At 43.1% G+C, this 23,426-nt stretch overlaps 1 protein-coding gene and 1 long non-coding RNA gene across 2 annotated transcripts in view; one reads left to right on the forward strand and one right to left on the reverse strand.

Moving 5' to 3' along the window:
* The window catches only part of LOC137432676 (uncharacterized), a 98,330-nt gene extending 92,078 nt beyond the window's left edge, over positions 1-6,252 (reverse strand). The window contains exon 1 of the long non-coding RNA XR_010985550.2: positions 6,033-6,252. This is a non-coding gene — a long non-coding RNA (uncharacterized LOC137432676). The remainder of the gene's footprint in view (positions 1-6,032) is intronic.
* The window catches only part of LOC137432675 (dimethylaniline monooxygenase [N-oxide-forming] 2), a 122,093-nt gene that overhangs the window by 4,857 nt on the left and 93,810 nt on the right, over positions 1-23,426 (forward strand). The gene's annotated exons all lie outside the window — the stretch shown is intronic.

Consider the following 23,426-nt stretch of genomic DNA (forward strand, 5'->3'; position numbering starts at 1 on the left):
TCTGAGATATTCGGAAATTATTATTTTACGGTGGCCATTTTGAAAATCCAAAATGGCGGCTATGCAGGCATCTGCGCAAATGTAAACATTGACTTTCAGATTCCTGATGCCATGAGCTTTCGAAAAATGCACTGGTTTGCTAATCTCCATAAAGTTTAAACGAAAGTGTTTTTATTGACATTGTGAACTTGACTATGACCCACGACTCTCGTTGTGCAACTGGCTGGGATGGAATCAGCACACGTCAGGAGTTGTGGCAATCTGGGTAAAATACACTATTATGTCAAGAGAAAGGGATGGCATTAAAGAGAGAATTACTGTAGAGGATTGTGTGTGGATTGAGATTTGACATTGTAAGAATAGTAAGATAATTGTAGGGTGCCATCATAGTATGACTATGGGTATGAGGAAAGAGCAGTAAAGACGGCTTAGTGAAGAATTCAGAAAGGAAAAGAAAAAAAAAACCCGGCTCTGCTGCTCTTGCAAATTCTCTTTCTGCTCTGTTCACCATGTCGTTGCCCTCGGTCAAATTCCATCTGATTGCAAGTCAGCCAACATTACTGCATTCCATAAACATGGTGCAAAAACTGATCCCCTTAACTACAGAACTTCGGCTTCCTTGCAAATCATCAGCAAGGTCATGGAATCCATCATCACGATCAACATCAAAACAGAGAGTGGTGATCACATTTAGGAAAGCCCAGATAAATTTTAATGGATTGGACAAAAGATTAGCAGATTCAGTTTAACGTAAAGAAATACAAGGTGCTGAGGATTGGTAAGAACAATGAAAATGAGGGGCAGCTCTGGATTGTGTAACACAGAAGAAAGATTTGGAGGTGGTAATAGATGCAGGATGGGGAGGTGGGGGTATAGGTAGAGACAGCTATAGGTAGAACTAATCGGAGTTTACATTGTTTTCGTAGAGGGTTAATTTATAGATCAAAAGAGATTGTTTACACTGTACAGGAATACAGTGAGACCTCATCTTGAATATTGTGTTCGGTTTTGGTCGCCAGATCTGAGGAAGGGAATTAGATGCCACATTGGCAGGGTAACGGAAACTGTTTTGTTCCTTTGTCATTCGATCCCTACTTATATACAATTACTTCTTTCACCACACTCATTTCACAACAGATCCCATGGGATCTTTAACATGCACCAACTAATGCTAGCAAACGGACCACCTGACATAACTTCCATCCATGGAATCACGCACTTTGGATGCAACACCTGGCATATGAAACACCGACCCGATAGTTCATAGTTTGGACAAGAATGGAACCCTGACTAGACAGGTAAGTGCAATACTTCTGCCCCATCCTGTATGAGACCACCTTTCGAGGCCATTTTTCCCTGCAGAGCAGGGGTTGGCCTTTTTCGGGCACCTTGGTCCCCTTTTTGAAACAATGTTTTATGGCCGGATGCCCTTCCTGCCGCCAACCCTGTTGGTCGCCTCTTTCGACACACAAGGAATTACCGGTGAACTGGTACTCAATTTTCCGACCTCGGAAGGATGACAGGCTGAGTCAACCCCCCTGGTGTTAATTCAGCGATCGACCGGGATTCAAACCCAGGATCCTAGGATCCCAAGCCGGCACACTAACCGCTAAGCCAACACCAGGCTTCCTGCCCCCATCCTGTATGACCTTAGTAAATACATCGATCTGCTGAGTCTCAAGTAAGATGTCGGAAAATTTTGTCCAAATTCCTGATTTATTTGCTTTTGAAATTGCATTATCTGCACAAACCGTATGCGAAACAAATGAAATCGAACCGCCAGGCTAAACAATTTACGTTTGTATCCCACTGATGGGAGGCATCTGCATCTGGACCTCAACCAAAATCTAATCGGCTTGTTCTTGTCATCTACACAACTCATCCACCAGGTTTTGTAATAACCCGTCCACAAATTTTTGAAATATCGTGCTATATATCGTTTTGGCCCAATCTCCTCTCAATGGTGATTAACAATCACTAAAAAAATTATTGGATCTGGATCTACACCAAAATTGAATCAATTCGTCCTTATCACACACCAAACTTTTCCACCAAGTGTCGTTGGAATCCGTCCCCAACTTTTTGAGATAGCCTGCTCACAGACAAAGACAGAAAAATGGTTATGGTAGATATTCAAAACATAAATAAGGTTATGGTAGACGTTATTGTAAGTGATTAATTTGCGAGCCTCCTGTGAGTAAAGTGATTAATTCGCAAACCTCCCATATGTTACATCCGGCATGTTGAGAAAGCTGCTGCCATCTCATCTCTCATCGTCGGGACGTGGTCTCCGTATTCGATCATTGTTGGCTGATGTGAGATTCGGACGGATCGAACAGCATTCTCATTTCACTTTGTACTATGGTCGTATTCCTTTAGGAATGCTGAGATGCTTTATGATTATTCTTGTCGCTGGTACTATTGAACCAATGTGGTTGTGTCTCAATGACGATGCAGTTTTATTGAATCGTAAACGTAACTTAAATTTACATTGCTTATATGATCTATGTGAGTAAAAATTATTAGATTTGATTGTGTGATCGAGTAAACCGTGTTTGTTTGATACAAATAATTAATTAAACAATCCTCATGTTAGGTTGACGAATGTATTGGTTAATGCTTGTGGAGAAAAGTATGGTTGTCCAAATGTGCCATAATGCACATCTTGCGAGAGTATGTAAACATTGTCTGCCTCTGGTGTATCTCATGTGTTACATGGGTAAACCTGTAAAGCTTGCATTGAAATGTACTAAATTGATATATGTGGGAAAATTACATGCCCAGACCAGGAATCTAACCCAGGTCCTCTGTAAAACTGGACCAATGCTCTGCCATCTGAGCTATGTGGGCGACCCTGACTGAGCATGCAATTTTCCCACACATATAATTGCCACTCTCTTTCCGCCAATGCTTTCGGGGCAATCGCTGCCAACCATAGTAGCACCAACGGCCTGAACACAAGAGGATCTTCCTCCAATGGGGGGACAAAATATAATTGGCTTGTTAGTCCGTCCCCTGCGCAGGAGGAGATGGGGTATTGTAAACACGTGTGTGTGTGTGTGTGTGTGTGTGTGTGTGTGTGTGTGTGTGTGTGTGTGCGCGCGCGCCCGTGTGTCAAAAGGTCAAAGGTCAGCACCACCTAAAATCATCAATTTTCCTCCAATTGACCTGAAATTTCAATTTACCATGAGTTTTGTCATCCAATTTTCAACAAAGGTTTTTTATGAGCATATGGAGAAGGAAAATTAATAATTTGGTCTGAGGGTCAAAGGTGAACGTCACATAAAACTGACAATGTTCATTCAATTGACCTGAAATTTTAAAAATTTGCATATTGGTTGGGTCACTGAATTCGTTCACCAATCAAAAGCTACAAGCCGATTGCTTTTTTAGATTAAAAGGTCAAAGGTCAACGTTGCGTAAAATCACCAATTTTCACCTGATTGACCTGAAATTTAAAGAATTTGCATATTGGGTCAATTAATTGGTTCACTTATAAAAAAAAAAGGTAGGAGTCGATTGCTTGTTTGTTTTTAGATCAAAAGGTCAAAGGTTAAGGTTGCATAAAATCGTCAATTTTCATTCAATTTACTTGGAAATTTATGAATTTGCATATTGGGGCACAGAATTAGTTGACCAATCAAAAAATAGAATCTGGTTATTGTTAGATCTAAAGCTCAAAGGTCAAGGCTGTATAAAATCATCAATTTTCATTTATTTTTTTAAACTGTTTTTGTTATTGGAGCATACGGTAGAAGATGGCTGAATACAAATGGATGCGGAGGGCTTTGCACTTTCAAATGCTTTCTAGTTCTTGTCCGTCTTCCAATATGTTAAACTACCTTCGAGACAGTACAAACCCACTTTCCTGTAGGGCTTTTAAAATGATACACCACAATTTCACATTTATTACAATCCCCATTAACCCAACCCTTTTACAGGTAAAACTATTTCCTTCCCTCTTTTTAGCTGCGACGAGCAGCTCCATGAGAGGACCGCGTTGATGTTGTTGGGGTGCCTTTTTAGCTGTGACGAGCAGCTCTATGAGAGGACCGCGTTGATGTTGTTGGGGTGCCTTTTTAGCTGTGACGAGCAGCTCTATGAGAGGACCGCGTTGATGTTGTTGGGGTGCCTTTTTAGCTGTGACGAGCAGCTCTATGAGAGGACCGCGTTGATGTTGTTGGGGTGCCTTTTTAGCTGCGACGAGCAGCTCCATGAGAGGACCGCTTTGTTCTTCTTGTTGTTGGGGTGCCTTTTTGAATAGCGCATGCGCATACACTCGGGCGTGCGTTGGTATGAGGTAAGAACATCGCAGACTAAAATCGCGATTTGTTTGAGGAAACCAGAATAAATTTAGCAACAAAGACAACATGAATGTTTTCATATCAATCTCGTTTCACAGAACTTGACACAAATTAGGTGTAATTATTGAATAGCGCATGTGCATACACTCAGACTTCCCCTACTGACCAAGCCCGTTTCAAATTATCCCTCTGCCACCCAGAATTAACATTAATAAGTAACATTAATGAATTAACATTAACAGAAATAACATTCACGTCCATATAGTCAGGTTCACTATGTTTTTTCGTTCAAAATCATGGTAGATTAGCAAACCTATACATTTTTGGAAACGTTATTACATGGAAAATCTGAAAATCAATGTTTACATTTGCCAATTCCGACCAATTTGATTCGACCAATTCGACCAATCGACCAATTCCATTCGACCAATTCGACCATTCGACCAATCGCTTCGATCGACTATTCGACCATTCGATCGATTCGATTCAATCGACCATTCGACCAATTCGATTTGCCAATCAATTTGACCGACCTTTGCTTGTGTGGAACGGACTGTGAAAACGATGCGGACTATATTGTCGGATACGACACACAGGACAGTGATGACGAACTCTAAATGGCATATTCTGTAATCGTGTATGTTTGATGCCATTGACTGCCTGTGTATATTTTGTCATTGACTGCCTGTGTAGATGTGAAGTTACACTGACTGCATGTGTATATATGATTTTGCTGACTGCCTGTGTATGTTTGGTGATATGAATTATTGTGACACATTTTGATGTTATTAACTGCCTGTACAAAATGATAACATGTATTTGATTATGCAACTTATCGCGAATATAAAGACAGTATTTTGCAATTCAAAACCTTTGATTCGTGTCTTACCATTCCCCATAGCACTAATTTGATACTTTCATTGGATTCCTTGTCCTTGAAAATATAGGTTTAGTATATTTTTTAAAGTTTTAGGGTAATTAGAGGCAGAAACAGAACAAAATATGTATTTTACAGTGGCCATTTTGAAAATCCAAAATGGCCGCCATACAGGTATCTCCAAATGTAAACATTGATTTTTAGTTTCCTTATGCTATAACCTTTCCAAAAATGTATAGGTTTGCTAATCTACCATGATTTTGAACGAAATATAATTTATTGACATAGTGAACCTGACTAATACATTATATGTAATCAGTTGATGAAGCATGTTGCGTCGCAAAACAAAGGACAAGACCAGAACTGAAAAACAAAAAGACGCTAGTGCATCCGTATAATTTAATGACTGGTCGAATTTGGTAGTGCATATTGCAACGGATATCCTCATGATTCTACACGTCGCAGCTGGTGACCACACTGTGGTCATTTTTCTCTTGTTTGTGTGACACCCAGGGGAGTCCAGGGCTCCTGGTAGTGTGTCTACAGACGACACCACTTCCCCAATATGGGGTGGGAGACCATAAATAAATAATTTGACGGCAATTCCCCCAAAGGTACGTGTTCAATTAACTGCACAAACAGAGATTTCAAATTACTAGAATTTATTTGAAAGTTTGGTAGGAGAGCACAATACAACACTTTATTAAACTTGAGAATATCCCAAAAGACAAATAGCAGCCAAGTAATAAAACCTATCAAAGGAACAGCAGCTGACAGCACTGAACAAATTAATATCCTTTTCACAAGCGATCTGGGGTTACCCAGAACACGGTGGAAACACTCCACTGTACCTCTTCGTCTGCTGGTTACATGCACACACCCACTGGACAGCCAGGAATTCAATGGAGTACCAAAACTCGGAAATACACTTCTTGAGCCGATGCAACCAAGCACAGCACCCTAGCTGCGGCAAACAGGAAGTACTATCGCAGAGGACCCAAGCAATAGTAGTCTCCCGATGTGCTTGGCTGCCTGCACAGGTAGCTTATAAAGCCAAAAGGGGCGTAACCAAAATAATTATCTCTGACGGCGACTAATGATTGGTCCCACAGTCTACATTTGTTTTTACACTATCCATTATGATCCCACTGCTGTTCAATTGCCTCTAACCTATCTTCCAGTTACATGAGCCTCGATTTAATATACAAAATTCTAATTCTTTAGACAAGCGGGGTGCAAAGAATGGTTTACCATTGCACCGGGCCAATGAGTCGTTTCTTGACTATTGTGTCAAAAGCAATGTTTAAAATAAGTATTGTCACGTGTCTACCTTGTGTGGTGAACACCGTAGGGTAGCACGGATGACCAAATGAGCTGTTACTCCGAGGCGTTCAATCAAATGGCGGATAATACGCGTGGGGGAGGAAGAGGGAGAGAGGAAACCGGAGCCTTACCTGAACGGCTTCCCCGATGCAGTCTTCACTTGTAATAAATAAACTCACACGAAACGGATTTAAAATGTACAAAAATAAATACTGGATTTATTAGGAAATTGCCGGTACAAAATAAAACACGGTAACACTAAAATTCCCATATGGAGCGCTCCCACACACAGAATTAAATATGGACAATGGGAAATAGAACGGTAAAAGCAAATGTGTAATTGATGTAAGGGACTCAACAAGAGGGAGAGAGGAAACCGGAGCCTTACCTGAACGGCTTCCCCGATGCAGTCTTCACTTGTAATAAATAAACTCACACGAAACGGATTTAAAATGTACAAAAATAAATACTGGATTTATTAGGAAATTGCCGGTACAAAATAAAACACGGTAACACTAAAATTCCCATATGGAGCGCTCCCACACACAGAATTAAATATGGACAATGGGAAATAGAACGGTAAAAGCAAATGTGTAATTGATGTAGGGGACTCAACTCAAATCGGCTGGTGGGGTCTCGTCGGGGGTCGTCAAAATCGTCTCAGGGTTTTGGCGGGAACCGCACGCTTGCTGGCGGGAACCCCCCGTTCGTTGGTGGGTACCTATGCCTCGCTGTGTGTCGCACTGCAGTGGGCCAGCAGCGCTCGTCCACCCATCGCTCGTGCATGGAAAGCCGTGGCTCTTCCTCCTCACGACCACCAGCAAGATATCGGCACACGGCCGCCCGCGATGAGATCCAAAATCAGAGAAGAACCAAACGGGCGTTGATGCGGAGAGAGATAAAAATGCGATCGTTCTCCAACAAAGTTCAAAACAAGCAGGCGCAAGGGGGAATCGGTCAGAGCGAGGATCCAAGAAGAGTGCGAAAATGCCCGCGAGCCCGTTCTTTTATCACCCAGGCTCTGACGTCATCTGGGGTGCTTCGGCAATCAGCGAGTCGCTCCTTACCAGTCCTTCCTTGCTCCTATCAGCAAGTCCCATTTTACCCCGGCCTTGTGCCAATCAAAACCCTGACAAATCACTGCCCTTCTGGGTGCAGCCCTCGGCCCGCCCGTCCTGTGCGCTTCCAAAGTCAATGTCATTAGCGGCAGCGCTCAATGTCCTGGCTTCCGGTAGGTTTTATTATTAGTGAGCTGTTTAATGGGCGATTCTGCTAGTGTCTATGGTGTGGTGCCAAAAGGGACAAAGGAAATAAATTACAGAGGTAACGACACACAAGGGATAAATTACCCAAAATCCCTGAGCTAATTAACATACCCCACCCCTCGTAATGGGGACGAAGATACACCTTACACGACATCTGGGCTAAACAAATTCCCTACTTATTACATGGTGGTTCTTCTTCTTCACAACACTCGGAGCATGCTAATCTATACAAATCTACCTGGACTAAAGTATCCTTACCCCCACAAACGTAACACAGCCCCCCCCCCCCCCCGGAACTGTGAAATCCTTGCTCCTAACTCCTGGGGCAGGAAGAAAAAGGTCAAAAAACACAAAACAACTACCTTAACCACAAAACTTAACCATCAACTTACAAAAATGCAAAAACTCCAAAAACATTTATACAACCCCTGTCTAAAGACCGAGTCCCCCCAGTGGATGCCACAATACCCAACGTTACCTGGGGGGCCATCCCAATGTACGCCAAATTTCCACGGGCCCTGTCCTGGTGTTAAAGGTGAGTGACATGGCTCGGTGGATTTCGTCCCCATTCATTCACACAAATCCCATAACCATTCACACACATTTCAAAAAAAATCATCAAAGCACGTATTTCACCCCCCTGCAGGACCATGGCATAGATGTCGTTACACATGTGTGTGCGTTTCTACTAGGCAGCGGGGAGGTACCGTACAAGAAAGATGGTGGGGCTGCTTCAAGTTGTGGTGCCCGCAGTCCAAAAACAAGTCGCCCGACTTACGACTTCTTCACCCACCCCCCCCCCCCCCCCTTAACTCTTGGCCCCCTGACAGCCAAACAACTCCTTACGCTATTATCCCGCCGGGGAGGTCTCCACACCAGACTCCATTGTCCCAGGCTTCCACACTGCCTCACGGGTCGCCGTGGGTCTCTCCATACCGCAGGGCGCCCAAACAGACCTCCCCCACCCCCGCCGACGAGCTCCCAATTTCCAGACACCACTGGCTGCCTAGGGGAAATTACCGCAGAGGGGGCCGCAGTCACCGCTCCTACAGAGCTTGATCCATACCTGTGGACATGCACACCTTTCCCACCCACAAAATCCACAAAAACATTTCTTCCCCCTGCTGCCATTCAATTCTCAACCACATATTTCCATAAACGATGTCATAAAAAGGTGCTGTGATGGCCTGCTTCCATGTGAAATCCCCATTCACATCTCAATCACATTTCCAAACACATTTCATGAATCATCACTCAATTTCCATCCTCTCGACCACACAAAAACACCAAAAACCTTGACACATAAACAAACGCCACCCACAAGACACTTTGTGGCACATGTTCCATTGTTCCAATCCCCTCACCGGCCATGCCATCACTCTCACCCCCCCCCCCCATTCCAAATTACTCATGTCCAAATTTAAAATGAGCAACTCCTGAAGCCTGGGACAGTAAACATCAAGGCCTTACCTCTACCTTGATGTGCAGGTATTTGCAGGGTGGTCGGGTCCATGAGTGCCATCCACCCTACTGAATCCCAAATTTATCCCATGGGACCAATCAAATTTTTCAAAATTTCCTTTTTATCTGCTGAACTGGCAAGTATATGGATCCGCCTCCTCTGGTGCTCTTCACTACACGACTACATTTGGCTACGACAGCTCTGCCTTTCTCCCGTGCAAGGGCCATCGGGATAAGTGGAGGAGCCAAAACGCCAACATGGCCCATGAGTGTCCATAAGGGTGCGACCCAACATCCATCCTTCGGCCCCCTGTGAGGAACACGGCGCCACTAGCCCTAGCTGGCCAATGTGGTGAGCACCTGCTGCCAACTCCACCATTCCGAAAACCTCGGACCTGGGGGGAGCGGTCGCAGTGCATGACATCCTCATCATGTCTTCTGCACCTCTCACATCCCCCAGTCTACTCAACTGCAGCCCCCAGTGCCCACCCACACTTGACCACGCCTAAGGTCTAGTTGACAGCCATGCTCCCCACGGAGACTCATCCCAGAAGACATGGTCCACACACCTCGGACACCCAAAGCACCACGTTGACCCCCAGACTATCCAACTACATCTCCACAATCCCGTGTCCCAAATATCGGCGCCATCGCTCCCGTAGCCAGTTGAAGGCTGTGTCCTACTACTCTATCAATTTTATCCCAGCCTCCAACACTTTGGTCTAACACACCTGGATCAACAATTGTGTCACTGTGTGGTGTCCACCTTGGCCTCACAAAATTCACCCTTAAATTTGCATGTAACCCTCAGATTACCCGTGCCAATTATTTTTCACAATTCACGAATTTCACCAAATAAGGGTGCTTCTCCATACACCTTCCAGCCGAGTATGGCCCCATATGCTTGGCTCGTTCCAAATTCCCAATTCAACAATCCGATGGCTCTCTTCCCAAGCCGAGAGTCCACAAATCACAACGGAATATCTGTGGAAGATCACTCTCACACCATCATGTTCCACAGATGCCCCAATGGTTGTCCAGTGGGCTATAATCCATCCCCGTCCATGCGGATCGACCCACGTCCATAGACCAGCACAGCATGGCAGGTCATCACATGCTGGCTGTCCCAGAGTCTCACGGAGAAGCTGTCAGGCCGCATACCCGGGTGGTCACCACATCAGGCCCGTGTTGGCCGTCCATGGTGCCACCATCAAAGCGTGGCCTACAACACCTCCCCCTAGTCCTAGTGGTCCTCTTTATGCACCATCCCAGGTACCTGTGAGAAACCACCTCGGACCCCTGGAGGTCTTAACCCCCACCAGGGTCCGGTGACCCTGCCGGTCCGAGACACACGCTCGGGTGGTGCCCCAATGGACAAGGGACGCTACACTCCACCAGACCTCCCGTGTGGCCCAGGCCGTACCATGACACCCATGGTCGGACTCCACGTCCAAATCTCACCAGCACAGCCCCCCAATAAACAGCCAAACACGAGGTCGACCCCAATGACCTCTCCTGGTCCGAATTCCACAGCCCTGGGACCAATTCCCTCCAAGGCTGCTCCAAATCAATCTCCCATTTAAATTTAAATTTTTTTTTTAAAAATTTGGTATCGCGTGCCAAACCGCAGCTGCAGGTAACAACCCCTTCCTTGGGTTGTTATGCCCCTCCCTGCAGCAGTTCCAAATTAATTGCGGGGATCAGTTTTTCTAAGGCTCTATTTCCCGACTCTTCCATGTCCAAATCCACCTCAGAGCCAAAACACCACCCCCCTTCCCCCCCAACTGGGTATTCAGTTTTGGAGCCTCCTGTGCCCAATGGTTGTTTGTGGTGAGGGTCCCCTCGGTCACTTTAATTCTCATCCTCGGACCGACTCACCTCATCTACCAGGCTCTGTTGGACCTGAGCAACCTCCTCCTCGATGGTACTGTCACAGGTGTCCAGCCGCTGGGTCAAATCATTAATCTTATCATCATCCCCAGTCAATGGCGGCCCCCACAGGCCTTTATCAATAAACACCCGGTCCGGTTCCGTCACACGGACCTCCAATATTGGTACCCCCCCTGTTGCTTAGCACAACCGCGCTGGTGCTGCAAAATTCCAAATTCCTTCCCCTGTTGGTGCATGGTGACATCCACACCAGCCTGATAACCTTCCAGGTCTTCCTCAGCCAAACATTCCCCATTTAAATTTGAGTTTCCCCCATTTACCTCTGAACATGCCGTATTCAAATTTTCCCTCTCCTGTGCCCGAAGCACATCAACTTGGGTCTCACACTTCCATTCCCACTGTTAATCCCCCCCGTTTTGATTCAAATTCTGCCACCCATGGCTTCTCCTGTGCCCCAATTGTATCATTCTTTTGTTCTTCCTTTAATTCACTCGGCCAACCATCATTTTTTTCACTCATTCCTCCCATCAGTTCCCCATTTTTATTAACATCCTCTTTTATTTCCCTCCTTTCGTCACTCATTCCCTTCGTTTGTTCCTTTTGGGCATTGATATCCCCTCTCATTCTATCCATTATGTTTTCTATTTGTTTCATCACATTACACGACATCCGGGTAAGATACACCTTACACGGCATCCGGTCTAAACAAATGCCCTACTTATTACATGGTGGTTCTTCTTCTTCATGACAATCGGAGCATGCTAATCTATACAAATATACCTGGACTAAAGTATCCCTACCCCCACAAACGTAACAGTATGTACTGTATTTAAAACATTCCAGAAGGGATCAAAACATGTTTTTCCAGCATCCCAACAATCCTGAACATCAAGTTTCACCTTTATTCAGGACCAGTGTCGACCTGCAAGATCTAAAGCCTGCAGAAGTATATGGTTGTGTTCAAAAGCTTCCAACATGGCAACAAGAGATTTCACCACATTGTTGTTTGTTTTTAAATCGCATTACAGAAACTGCAGATGTGGTAATCCTGATTAGCAAACTGGATTACCATTTGCTATTATTGGCTAATACTGTTGGCAAATATGATTGGCATTTGGTTGAATTTGAATCTAACCACCAGAGTTTTTGGTGCACCGTACTGTATATATAAATCAACAATTTATTTCTCGTTCAAAATAAATATCCATGATAGCAGCATTCAAATACCATTTTATTGGCCGATACTCCTATACATTATAGGGAGGGTTTCAAATCGCTATGCATGATGGTAGCATCCAAATACCATTTTATTGGCCGATACTCCTATACATTATAGGGAGGGTTTCAAATAGCTATGCATGATGGTAGCATCCAAATACCATTTTATTGGCCGATACTCCTATACATTATAGGGAGGGTTTCAAATAGCTATGCATGATGGTAGCATCCAAATACCATTTTATTGGCTGATACTCCTATACATTATAGGGAGGGTTTCAAATAGCTATGCATGATGGTAGCATCCAAATACCATTTTATTGGCTGATACTCCCATACATTATAGGGAGGGTTTCAAATAGCTATGCATGATGGTAGCATCCAAATACCATTTTATTGGCCGATACTCCTATACATTATAGGGAGGGTTTCAAATAGCTATGCATGATGGTAGCATCCAAATACCATTTTATTGGCCGATACTCCTATACATTATAGGGAGGGTTTCAAATAGCTATGCATGATGGTAGCATCCAAATACCATTTTATTGGCCGATACTCCTATACATTATAGGGAGGGTTTCAAATAGCTATGCATGATGGTAGCATCCAAATACCATTTTATTGGCCGATACTCCTATACATTATAGGGAGGGTTTCAAATAGCTATGCATGATGGTAGCATCCAAATACCATTTTATTGGCTGATACTCCTATACATTATAGGGAGGGTTTCAAATAGCTATGCATGATGGTAGCATCCAAATACCATTTTATTGGCCGATACTCCTATACATTATAGGGAGGGTTTCAAATAGCTATGCATGATGGTAGCATCCAAATACCATTTTATTGGCCGATACTCCTATACATTATAGGGAGGGTTTCAAATAGCTATGCATGATGGTAGCATCCAAATACCATTTTATTGGCCGATACTCCTATACATTATAGGGAGGGTTTCAAATAGCTATGCATGATGGTAGCATCCAAATACCATTTTATTGGCCGATACTCCTATACATTATAGGGAGGGTTTCAAATAGCTATGCATGATGGTAGCATCCAAATACCATTTTATTGGCCGATACTCCTATACATTATAGGGAGGGTTTCAAATAGCTATGCATGATGGTAGCATCCAAATACCATTTTATTGGCCGATACTCCTATACATTATAGGGAGGGTTTCAAATAGCTATGCATGATGGTAGCATCCAAATACCATTTTATTGGCCGATACTCCTCTACATTATAGGGAGGGTTTCAAATAGCTATGCATGATGGTAGCATCCAAATACCATTTTATTGGCTGATACTCCTATACATTATAGGGAGGGTTTCAAATAGCTATGCATGATGGTAGCATCCAAATACCATTTTATTGGCCGATACTCCTATACATTATAGGGAGGGTTTCAAATAGCTATGCATGATGGTAGCATCCAAATACCATTTTATTGGCCGATACTCCTATACATTATAGGGAGGGTTTCAAATAGCTATGCATGATGGTAGCATCCAAATACCATTTTATTGGCCGATACTCCTATACATTATAGGGAGGGTTTCAAATAGCTATGCATGATGGTAGCATCCAAATACCATTTTATTGGCCGATACTCCTATACATTATAGGGAGGGTTTCAAATAGCTATGCATGATGGTAGCATCCAAATACCATTTTATTGGCCGATACTCCTATACATTATAGGGAGGGTTTCAAATAGCTATGCATGATGGTAGCATCCAAATACCATTTTATTGGCCGATACTCCTATACATTATAGGGAGGGTTTCAAATAGCTATGCATGATGGTAGCATCCAAATACCATTTTATTGGCCGATACTCCTATACATTATAGGGAGGGTTTCAAATAGCTGTGCATGATGGTAGCATCCAAATACCATTTTATTGGCCGATACTCCTATACATTATAGGGAGGGTTTCAAATAGCTATGCATGATGGTAGCATCCAAATACCATTTTATTGGCCGATACTCCTATACATTATAGGGAGGGTTTCAAATAGCTATGCATGATGGTAGCATCCAAATACCATTTTATTGGCCGATACTCCTATACATTATAGGGAGGGTTTCAAATAGCTATGCATGATGGTAGCATCCAAATACCATTTTATTGGCCGATACTCCTATACATTATAGGGAGGGTTTCAAATAGCTATGCATGATGGTAGCATCCAAATACCATTTTATTGGCCGATACTCCTATACATTATAGGGAGGGTTTCAAATAGCTATGCATGATGGTAGCATCCAAATACCATTTTATTGGCCGATACTCCTATACATTATAGGGAGGGTTTCAAATAACTATGCATGATGGTAGCATCCAAATACCATTTTATTGGCCGATACTCCTATACATTATAGGGAGGGTTTCAAATAGCTATGCATGATGGTAGCATCCAAATACCATTTTATTGGCCGATACTCCTATACATTATAGGGAGGGTTTCAAATAGCTATGCATGATGGTAGCATCCAAATACCATTTTATTGGCTGGGACTCCTGTACATCATAGGGTTTAAAATCAATATCGATGATAGCAGCATTCAAATACCATTTTATTGGCCGCGACCCCTATACATCATCGGGTTAAAAAGAAAAAAATAGGGGCAATACCCCTGGGCATTCACCTGGTAGAATAAGGCAGTATACTACATGACTAAAATGTATTTTAAACTATCACGGTAGTTTGAACCAATTTCAACAGTTGCTAGCAGACAGGGCAGCATGTAGAATCATACTAACGTAATCATAAGACTTTAAGCAAGCAAACAAAAAAAGAGCTATTTTGGGGGAAGCCCCCCCCCCCCCTTCCTGTATACCTTCTTAGACCCTGATTTTTCTAATGCCTTGAACAAATGTTGGTACATCACGAGTGATGAAGGTTGTGATCAAGTTTCATCAGAATGATGTGTGTAGTTTTGAAGAAGGGAGCAAATATCCATTTTAGGGGTCAAACCCTTCAACATATCCCCTTAAACCCAGATTTTTTTTAATTCTGTGAACAAACGTTGATGCATCACAGGTGATGAAGGTAGTGGTAAAGTTTCATTGAAATTGTGCGTGTAGTTTCAGAGAAAATAGCAAATACCTACTTTGGGGGGGGGGGGGGCAACCCCCTACATAACTCCCTCAGAGCCCGATTTTTTTTTAATGCCGTGAACACATTTTGGTGCATCATCGGTGTTGAAGGTTGTGGTATGGTTTCATCGAAATTGTGGGTGTAGTTTCTGAGAAGAAAGCAAATACCTTTTTGGGGGGGGCAACCCCCCTCCCCCATAGACTGACTTAGACCCCGATTTTTAGTTCACCTGGATCGAAGTTCAGGGGAGCTTATGCGATGGCGTGTCCGTAAACACTTGAAACTTCTTCTCCGAAACCGCTGATGGGATTGCGACCAAATTTGGCACAAATTATATTTGTTGTGTCGTGACTAACGTTTGTTGACGCCATTAAAAAAGATCGGGGTCTAAGGGGGTCTACCAGGGGCCAAAGTACAATTTTGATACAATAGAACCTACGCACACAATTTTTATGAAACCTCACCACAACCTTCATCATGTGCGATGTACCAATGTTTGTTCAAGGCATTGGAAAAATTGGGGTCTGAGGAGGGCACACGGGGTGGGGGGGTTGCCCCCCAAAATAGGTATTTGCTTTTTAAAAATCAGAACCACACACACAATTTTGATGAAACTTCACCACAACCTTCATCATGTGCGATGCACCAATGTTTGTTCAAGGCATTGGAAAAATTGGGGTCTGAGGAGGCACACGGGGTGGGGGGGTTGCCCCCCCAAAATAGGTGTTTGCTTTTTTTTCTCAGAACCACACACACAAAATCGATGAAACTTGAGACCACAACCATCAACAACACCCGTGTGTGTATGTGTAGTCCATGTTAGCATGTTGTTATTGAACATCCACGAGCTCATCGCATATAAAGTATACTAAACAATGCTGCTTTGTGTAGTTCCCCACAGCGGAATGTTAATAACCTAGCACTGTTTAACCCTAACTTTCATTGCTTTGAATTTGCTCAACATTCCGTGTTAGGCAGATTCTGAACCCGTTTCTCATTTCATGTAACCATTGATGCCATTGCCATTGCATCGAGATGCCACTTCATTGATGCCATTGAATTTGCTCAACATTGCATGCGTGTTCGTTTCTGAGCCCATCTCGTATTTCATGGCGTTTTCTTTCATTCTCAAGTAAAAAACAAATGCAGGTATCACACATCTTAGAATGCTGTGTGAGGATCTCCTTAAGCTACGTGATGAGCATGATGGTTCAGATTTTGATTCAGTGGATTTGGCCAATCTGATTAGGTTCACTGATAACAGTCTCTGTTGTATCCTTGGTTCTCCTCTTATGCAAAATTAGTTTTAGTTCACAGGTGTCTTCCTTCCTCGATGCAGAACCTGGTGGTTCTGCGAGTCGGCGGAGTCGTATTTCCTGCACACCTTGTCGTCTCTTGTCAGCATATTTTGTTTCAAAGAAGAGTGTGAAATTTTCACTTTTGAAGTACTAAAGTGAAGCACACAATCTTCTTTCACTCTAGATTTGAAGTCTTCGCTATCCCTACGCTTTCTCTCCTTTGTCCTATCCGCTTGATCCATTATTCAGCTTTGGACGGTATCAGTCAACGTTATCTGTAAGAAAGAAGCACTGAGACCAGCATAGCTGCCGCCACCAATAATGTCGTATCGACATTAGGCACCAAGATCAAACATCACAACTGCAGCAAAGGGTGGATAATCTCCCGTAGAGAGCCAACGGACATCCAGTAAGGACATGGGGTCTCCTAAGAAACACCCCTCCAGTTTGGACCGGTTCAAGTCAAACCAAAGACTTTAAAAAATAGTACGTGCTGCTTCCTTGCTCGAAAAGGATGGATCACGGACAATTCCCATTGGTCGGCCGACTCGGCCTTCCTTTTGAGGAAATGTGCCGCTGAGTACAGTGAGAAAAGCGGCACCATTGTTATGACGTCGCTGGTACCCAGAGCATCCCTGGAAGTGATGGTAGTGACGTCACTTCCCCCAAGCTCAGTGGCTGTGTTAAGTGTTTGTTCTGTCGGTATGTCCGTGTGTGTGTGTGTGTGTGTGTGTGTGTGTGTGTGTGTGTGTGTGTGTGTGTGTGTGTGTGTGTGTGAGCTCTATCATGAGCCTTAGCCCATGTTTAAATAAAAAAATAGAAAACATTTGATCCACCATTTTACTAAAATCGTTATTGTGACGATTACAATGCACTGATATGGTCATTATTTATCAGATATAAATAATATCTACATAATTGAAGATGGAAATCAATGACTGTTTCAATAATATAGAACAGTTGGAGCATTTAAAAATGGGATTCATCGTTTGTTCAGGAACCAGATACCTTAAATTTCACCATGAAAAACAAAAATCACTTTGTGTAACGTGATAACTTATAAATACCGGGTCTAAAGTACAATTATATCCAAATATACAGAGTACAGTAAGTGAACTCAGAAACCCCTTCGCTCGCAGACTGCAAAGTCATTTGCGAGGAGACAAAATGGAGATCAATTTCGTTTTGATGTAATCTTAATATACATTGGCTGTGCACACTGAAAAATCAATGTGATAGCGGACAACGAGAGAGCGAGACACTTCGTGGCTTGATCAAACCTCCTTTATTCCAACAGAACTAAACTAATACCGGAACTCACGCATCTTATAACACAAAATCACTCTTAAGGGGGCGTGGCTCCAATAACCGAGTGCACGCCACGCCCATACCATCAATAGCCCCACTAGTCCCGTGCCTGTGGATAATATGTCTCAATGGGGTAACCCCCACATGCGCCCCCCCCCCCCCCCCCCCACAGAATTCACTCGCATGGGCAATGTCAGTTTTCGGGGGGCCTTAACCACCTGGCCGAAACGATCCCTGATGACCCGAGCAGGGACTGTTAGCGGCTTGGCGGTAGGCGGGCCAACCGGGGACTTACCCGACGGGGGACGGCCCCGCCGTGGGGGTTGGGCCAACCGTGGGGGCTGGTCTAGGTCCAAGTGAGCCGGCTTGAGGCGGTCCACCGAAAAAGGACATGTCCCCGGCCTCCAGAACGCGGAAAGGCCCGTCGTAAGGCACCAGGTCCACGTTTACCTGGTCAAACCGTCGCTCGGGCACTGTGAATGGTGCCAATGGGGCCTGGGTATGGCGATGCACCTTCGAGCGTTGACACTCAACGCAGGTGTTGGCCCAGTCACACACATCCTTCCCGAGCCCGTGCCAAACGAGCTTCGCCGCCACCAACTTTTGCGACGCCTTCCTGCCCGGGTGATAAAGACCGTGGACGGCATCGAACACCAGCCGTCTCCAGCTGGTGGGTACGACGGGGCGAGGCTGACCTAAAGAAACGTCGCACAGTAGAATGGTGCCCGTGTCCTTGAACGGCAGGTCAGACAGTCGAAGCCCTGTGACCGCCGCCCTGCAGGCCTGGACATCCGGGTCGGCGATCTGATCGGCCGCCATGCGGGCGTAGTCGATGCCAAGGTGAACCGCGCCAACTATGGACTGGGAGAGACAATCGGCAACCGTCTTATCCTTCCCAGCAACATGTTGGATGTCCGTCGTGAACTCGGAAACGAAGGAGAGCTGGACACTTCGTGGCTTGATCAAAGCTCCTTTATTCCAACAGAACTAAACTAATATCGGAACTCACGCATCTTTTATAACACAAAATCACTCTTAAGGGGGCGTGGCTCCAACAACCGAGCGCACGCCACGCCCATACCATCAATAGCCCCACTGGTCCCGTACCTGTGGATTATGTCTCAATGGGGTAACCCCCACAACACTGTGTGTAGCATTGGGATTCTCTTGTGTGTACTGTGTGTAAATGTCGTTACAGCTGTGGAGTGTGGAGGGACTCTAGGAAGAGTTTGAAACAGCAAAGGGCTTACCTTGTGTAGCCTTTCATAGTTGCTATATGCAGGTTTCTTCAGGTAGAAGAGCATGGGAGCAGTCTATTTATACATAAATACAGTGCCTAGAGAAAGTCTACAACCCCTTTCAAAAATTTCACCTTTTCTTGCCTTATAGACTGAAATTAAAATGCATTAAATCAGACTTTTTCCACCTTTGTTGACACATTGTAACCCACAACTTCCAAGTGAAAAATAAATTCTATGAATTTCAGCAAATTAATTAAAAATACAAAACTCGATTGGTTCACTGAAACAAGGTCCAACACGCAGCGTAATTTCTGTACAAGGTATGGAAGGAATCCACCATCGTGGAATAGTATCAGAGTGGTACGCATCGGCGTTTAAGGGGACTGGAAGTTGTCAAACATAAAAGTACCGATCGATGAAGCACAAGTGCAGCAGATGTTGAACGAGTGATTGAATCATTTCAATAAAGTCCCAGAAAATCAATCTGACGTGTAGTAGGGTGGCTTAGCAAAATTACCGTTACACGGTGGACAAAATCACCAAATTTGGCATGAACACTCCTAATGACCTATTAATCAATATTAGCCGAGGAGCCCTCGCGAATTTTTACGCGTATTCGTGTAAAACCAAAAAATCCAAAATGGCCGCCATCCAGTAATTAAAAACACATTTCCCGGGTTATATAAGTCATGGATAGCAAAAATTGGTATCAAAATATAAATTTTTAGGACACTGAATGTGTATTTTGATATTACAATATCACCAGTAAATTTAAAGGGACATTCAGTGATTTCATGTGAAGGGCGCCCTCAATGTTAGGGGGGGGGGGAAGCTTTTGGCCTGAATACATTGCTTATAACTCCAGGTCATCAATTATTGCGAATGATAAGCTGTAAACATTGTACCCTGGAAATACAACATTATCATTAGGAGTGCAAAATATCGAGCCCAAGAATTGGGCGTGTCGCTTATTGGATGTCACGTCTACCATTACAATCAGTATCCACTATAAACCAATGAGAGGTTTAGATTAAGACTTAATTGCTGCGAAGCATGATAGGCAGCCCAGACGATGGCATCTTCATTGGTGACATCCTCCTCTAACAGTGCTAGTGCATGTTCGACCCATCTATTTTCCTGGATAAGTGCCTCATTTATGCAGGTCTTGGTTGGCTCTGTGTTACTCTCAGGTACTTCAATTGCAGCGGTTGTTAAAGCTACAGCAGGGACAAAAGCATAACTGACCGGGAGAGACTGCTGTGTTGCACCAGAAGGGGGTATCATAGTAGGTGGTCTGCTCTCACCAGGATCAGTTTGTGTTGGAAACTGAAAGAGACTAATTCCAGTCCCATGAAAGGAGTCATGTGAAGTGGTTGAGCTAGGGTTATGGTCTAGGTTGTCTAGGGCACCAACAGTAAACAACCCTTTCCGGAGAAAAGCAGGGCATACAACGCCGTCTTCTTCAAATCGCTCACATACAGATGTGGCAATACAGTCCTCAAGGTCCATAACCCTGTCATATGAAATGCTGATACCCATCTGATACAATTGCTGGATGAGTTTCTTGCTTCTTGTCAGTCCATGAATATTGAGACCAATGTAAATGGGGAGAGGTGGCTCACGCTCCAGAGTATGTCTTGTTTCAACAGCTGATTCAGATGGAGTTTTCTTCTTTGTGTTGTAGAGAATGGTCTGTCCTATAGTGAGGCAAGCCTGTGATTCACATCTGTCTTGATCTTTCAAGTTAAGGCCATTAAGTATAAAGGAGACAAGTGATTTGAGGCTTGGGGGCATTGAATTTTCTTGACATTGTGTTGGGAAACAGCCAGTGAATTTGAAGCATTGATGGTTGAAAATGTCTTTGCGGATTATCGTTGCAGCTTTTGCTAGAATCTCAGCGTCTTCTGAGAAATCCCGTTTTTTCAAAGCTTCCTTCAACATATTTCGCATTCCTTCTTTGAAAACAATAACCGTGTTTCTACCATCGTTCTGTTCCTGTGCCTCTGGGAAGTGTTCCAGCAGTTGACGCTTCAGCCTAGTCTTGTTGACTTCTTTGTGGATACCCATGTCCTGAAGACGATTCACATAGAGTGAATGAATCTCTGAAAGCTTAAAGAGGAAAGTCCCAGAGTCTACAGCTATCTCAATGTAGCTTGTCAGCTCTACAAACACTCTAGACTCATTCACTTTTTCATTTACATTTGGTGATTCCCGACTCAACTTTCTGACGAGACTGCGGTAACGATTTCGCAGATGGGTCAGGCATTTTAAATGATACTTTGCTTCCATCGCAATCAAATCTCCTCCAACAATTCGAGCAAGAAGCTGTGTGTCATGTAGCTCTGTGATCATACATCGTATATTGGTATCAGCATCATATGTTAAAACTTGAGAGAGCTCACCGTCCTCATGTCCTTTGTCACAGAAGATGCACTTTGCTGTGTTTATCGTTTGGCGCTTACTTGATCTCCTTTGAGACTCGACAGTGTTGGGGACACCCCTTTTCTTTGCTTGCGTCCTTGTCAACTTGGAATTGTTATATTTCAAATGGCAAGATTTATGCCAAGATGCATGGTGGGTTACAAAATCTGCAGCAGTAACATCACTGCCAAAGTAGATGTTAGTTGGAAGTGCATCAATGTCTCTGAACTGTTCTACATTTGTCAAAAATGATGTATAAGCATCTGTCATGTCACGACTTGCTATAGGATTCTGCAAAGGGCATTTCAAAGGTTCAGATGTGTGTCGCTGACAAATGATACAACAATTCCAATCTAGATCCATCTTGTATACGGGCTCGTCTCTCTTGGCACGATGTCTGAATCCAATCCGTACCAGCAGTTTCCTTGGCTTTCAATCGGTGCTCTGAAATTGAGAAAAAAGTATATATTATTCACATTAAAATAATATCAATATAAATAACTTAAGTTGAGTTTGGCAAAAATATAAATTTTACTCACAAGTAATATTAATCCAGCTTTAATTTAGCATTCACAATGGATGTCCTATAATACTTTCCATATGGAAAATTTATTGTGATAACAAAGAGAAAAAAAACACATAATCAATCACATTTATTTTCAAGTCAAGATAGGACATCTGATTTTTTGTTTTCACTAATGATGTCCTATAATGTCTTCCGTAGTTTTAAAAATGGCCTGGGCAACAGCATTGTTTAACAGTTGCTTTTTATTATATTTGATTTATACGTATTAATCATTATCATGGGTAAAGTTAATAAGTGCTATATAATGCAGTATAAAAATATCTAATTAGCCAGAATTTTCTAAATTCCTGATATAGTGCACATTGTGTTGATTATTTTGCATAGGCCATTATTTATAGGAGTGTTTAAGCTTGTCTAATTATGCTGATTGTTACCAAATGTACATAAACACATACTTCTGTTTAGCTAAAAAAACCTGACTTGATCACTGAAGTTCTGTAATTAAAGATAATAACTTGAAAAGTTGCTTACTTACCATAAAATATGTAGATTGTTAACAAAGGAGGCCAGAAAACTTTCCACCAATACATGTGCTTAGCAGTATAGTAAAGACAGCCTGTAGTCACAATGTCGCCCTCTAAATTAGGTATATAACTACGGATACCCACAAGGGTCACATTAAGGTTAGGATAAAAGCATAATTAAAACATTCACATTATTTCCATGTTCAAACCCTTGTCTCAAGAACGCACTATCTTGAGAAAAAATAGTTTAGATCACTTTTAAATTCAATTAGTTTGGATGTTGCAGTCAATATTATGTAGTTTGATTTCTTTGATCTTTAGACCTACGGGAAATAAACAACCATGTTGTCCATATGTGGTAGGTTATTTGTGTATCTTTTTTAAAAATAGGGCTTCAATAAAAATATTCTGGTATAATATAATCATACTTTGGTACAATTTAGCCATCGTATGACCGCTAAAAACCAAGGAAATTGCTATTTCAGCATAAATGGCGGCCATTTTGGATTTTTATGTTTTACTTTAATATTTCAGGAGGGTGACCGAACATGTTGAGGACATGGTTGTGATATTTAAGTAATATTTTGATACAATTTGGCTTTCCTCTAACAACTACAACCCAAGAAAATTGGTATTTTATCATGAACGGCAGC

Source organism: Myxine glutinosa, chromosome 8, assembly GCF_964187855.1.
Source record: "Myxine glutinosa chromosome 8, kmMyxGlut1.1, whole genome shotgun sequence".
Taxonomy (NCBI): domain Eukaryota; kingdom Metazoa; phylum Chordata; class Myxini; order Myxiniformes; family Myxinidae; genus Myxine; species Myxine glutinosa.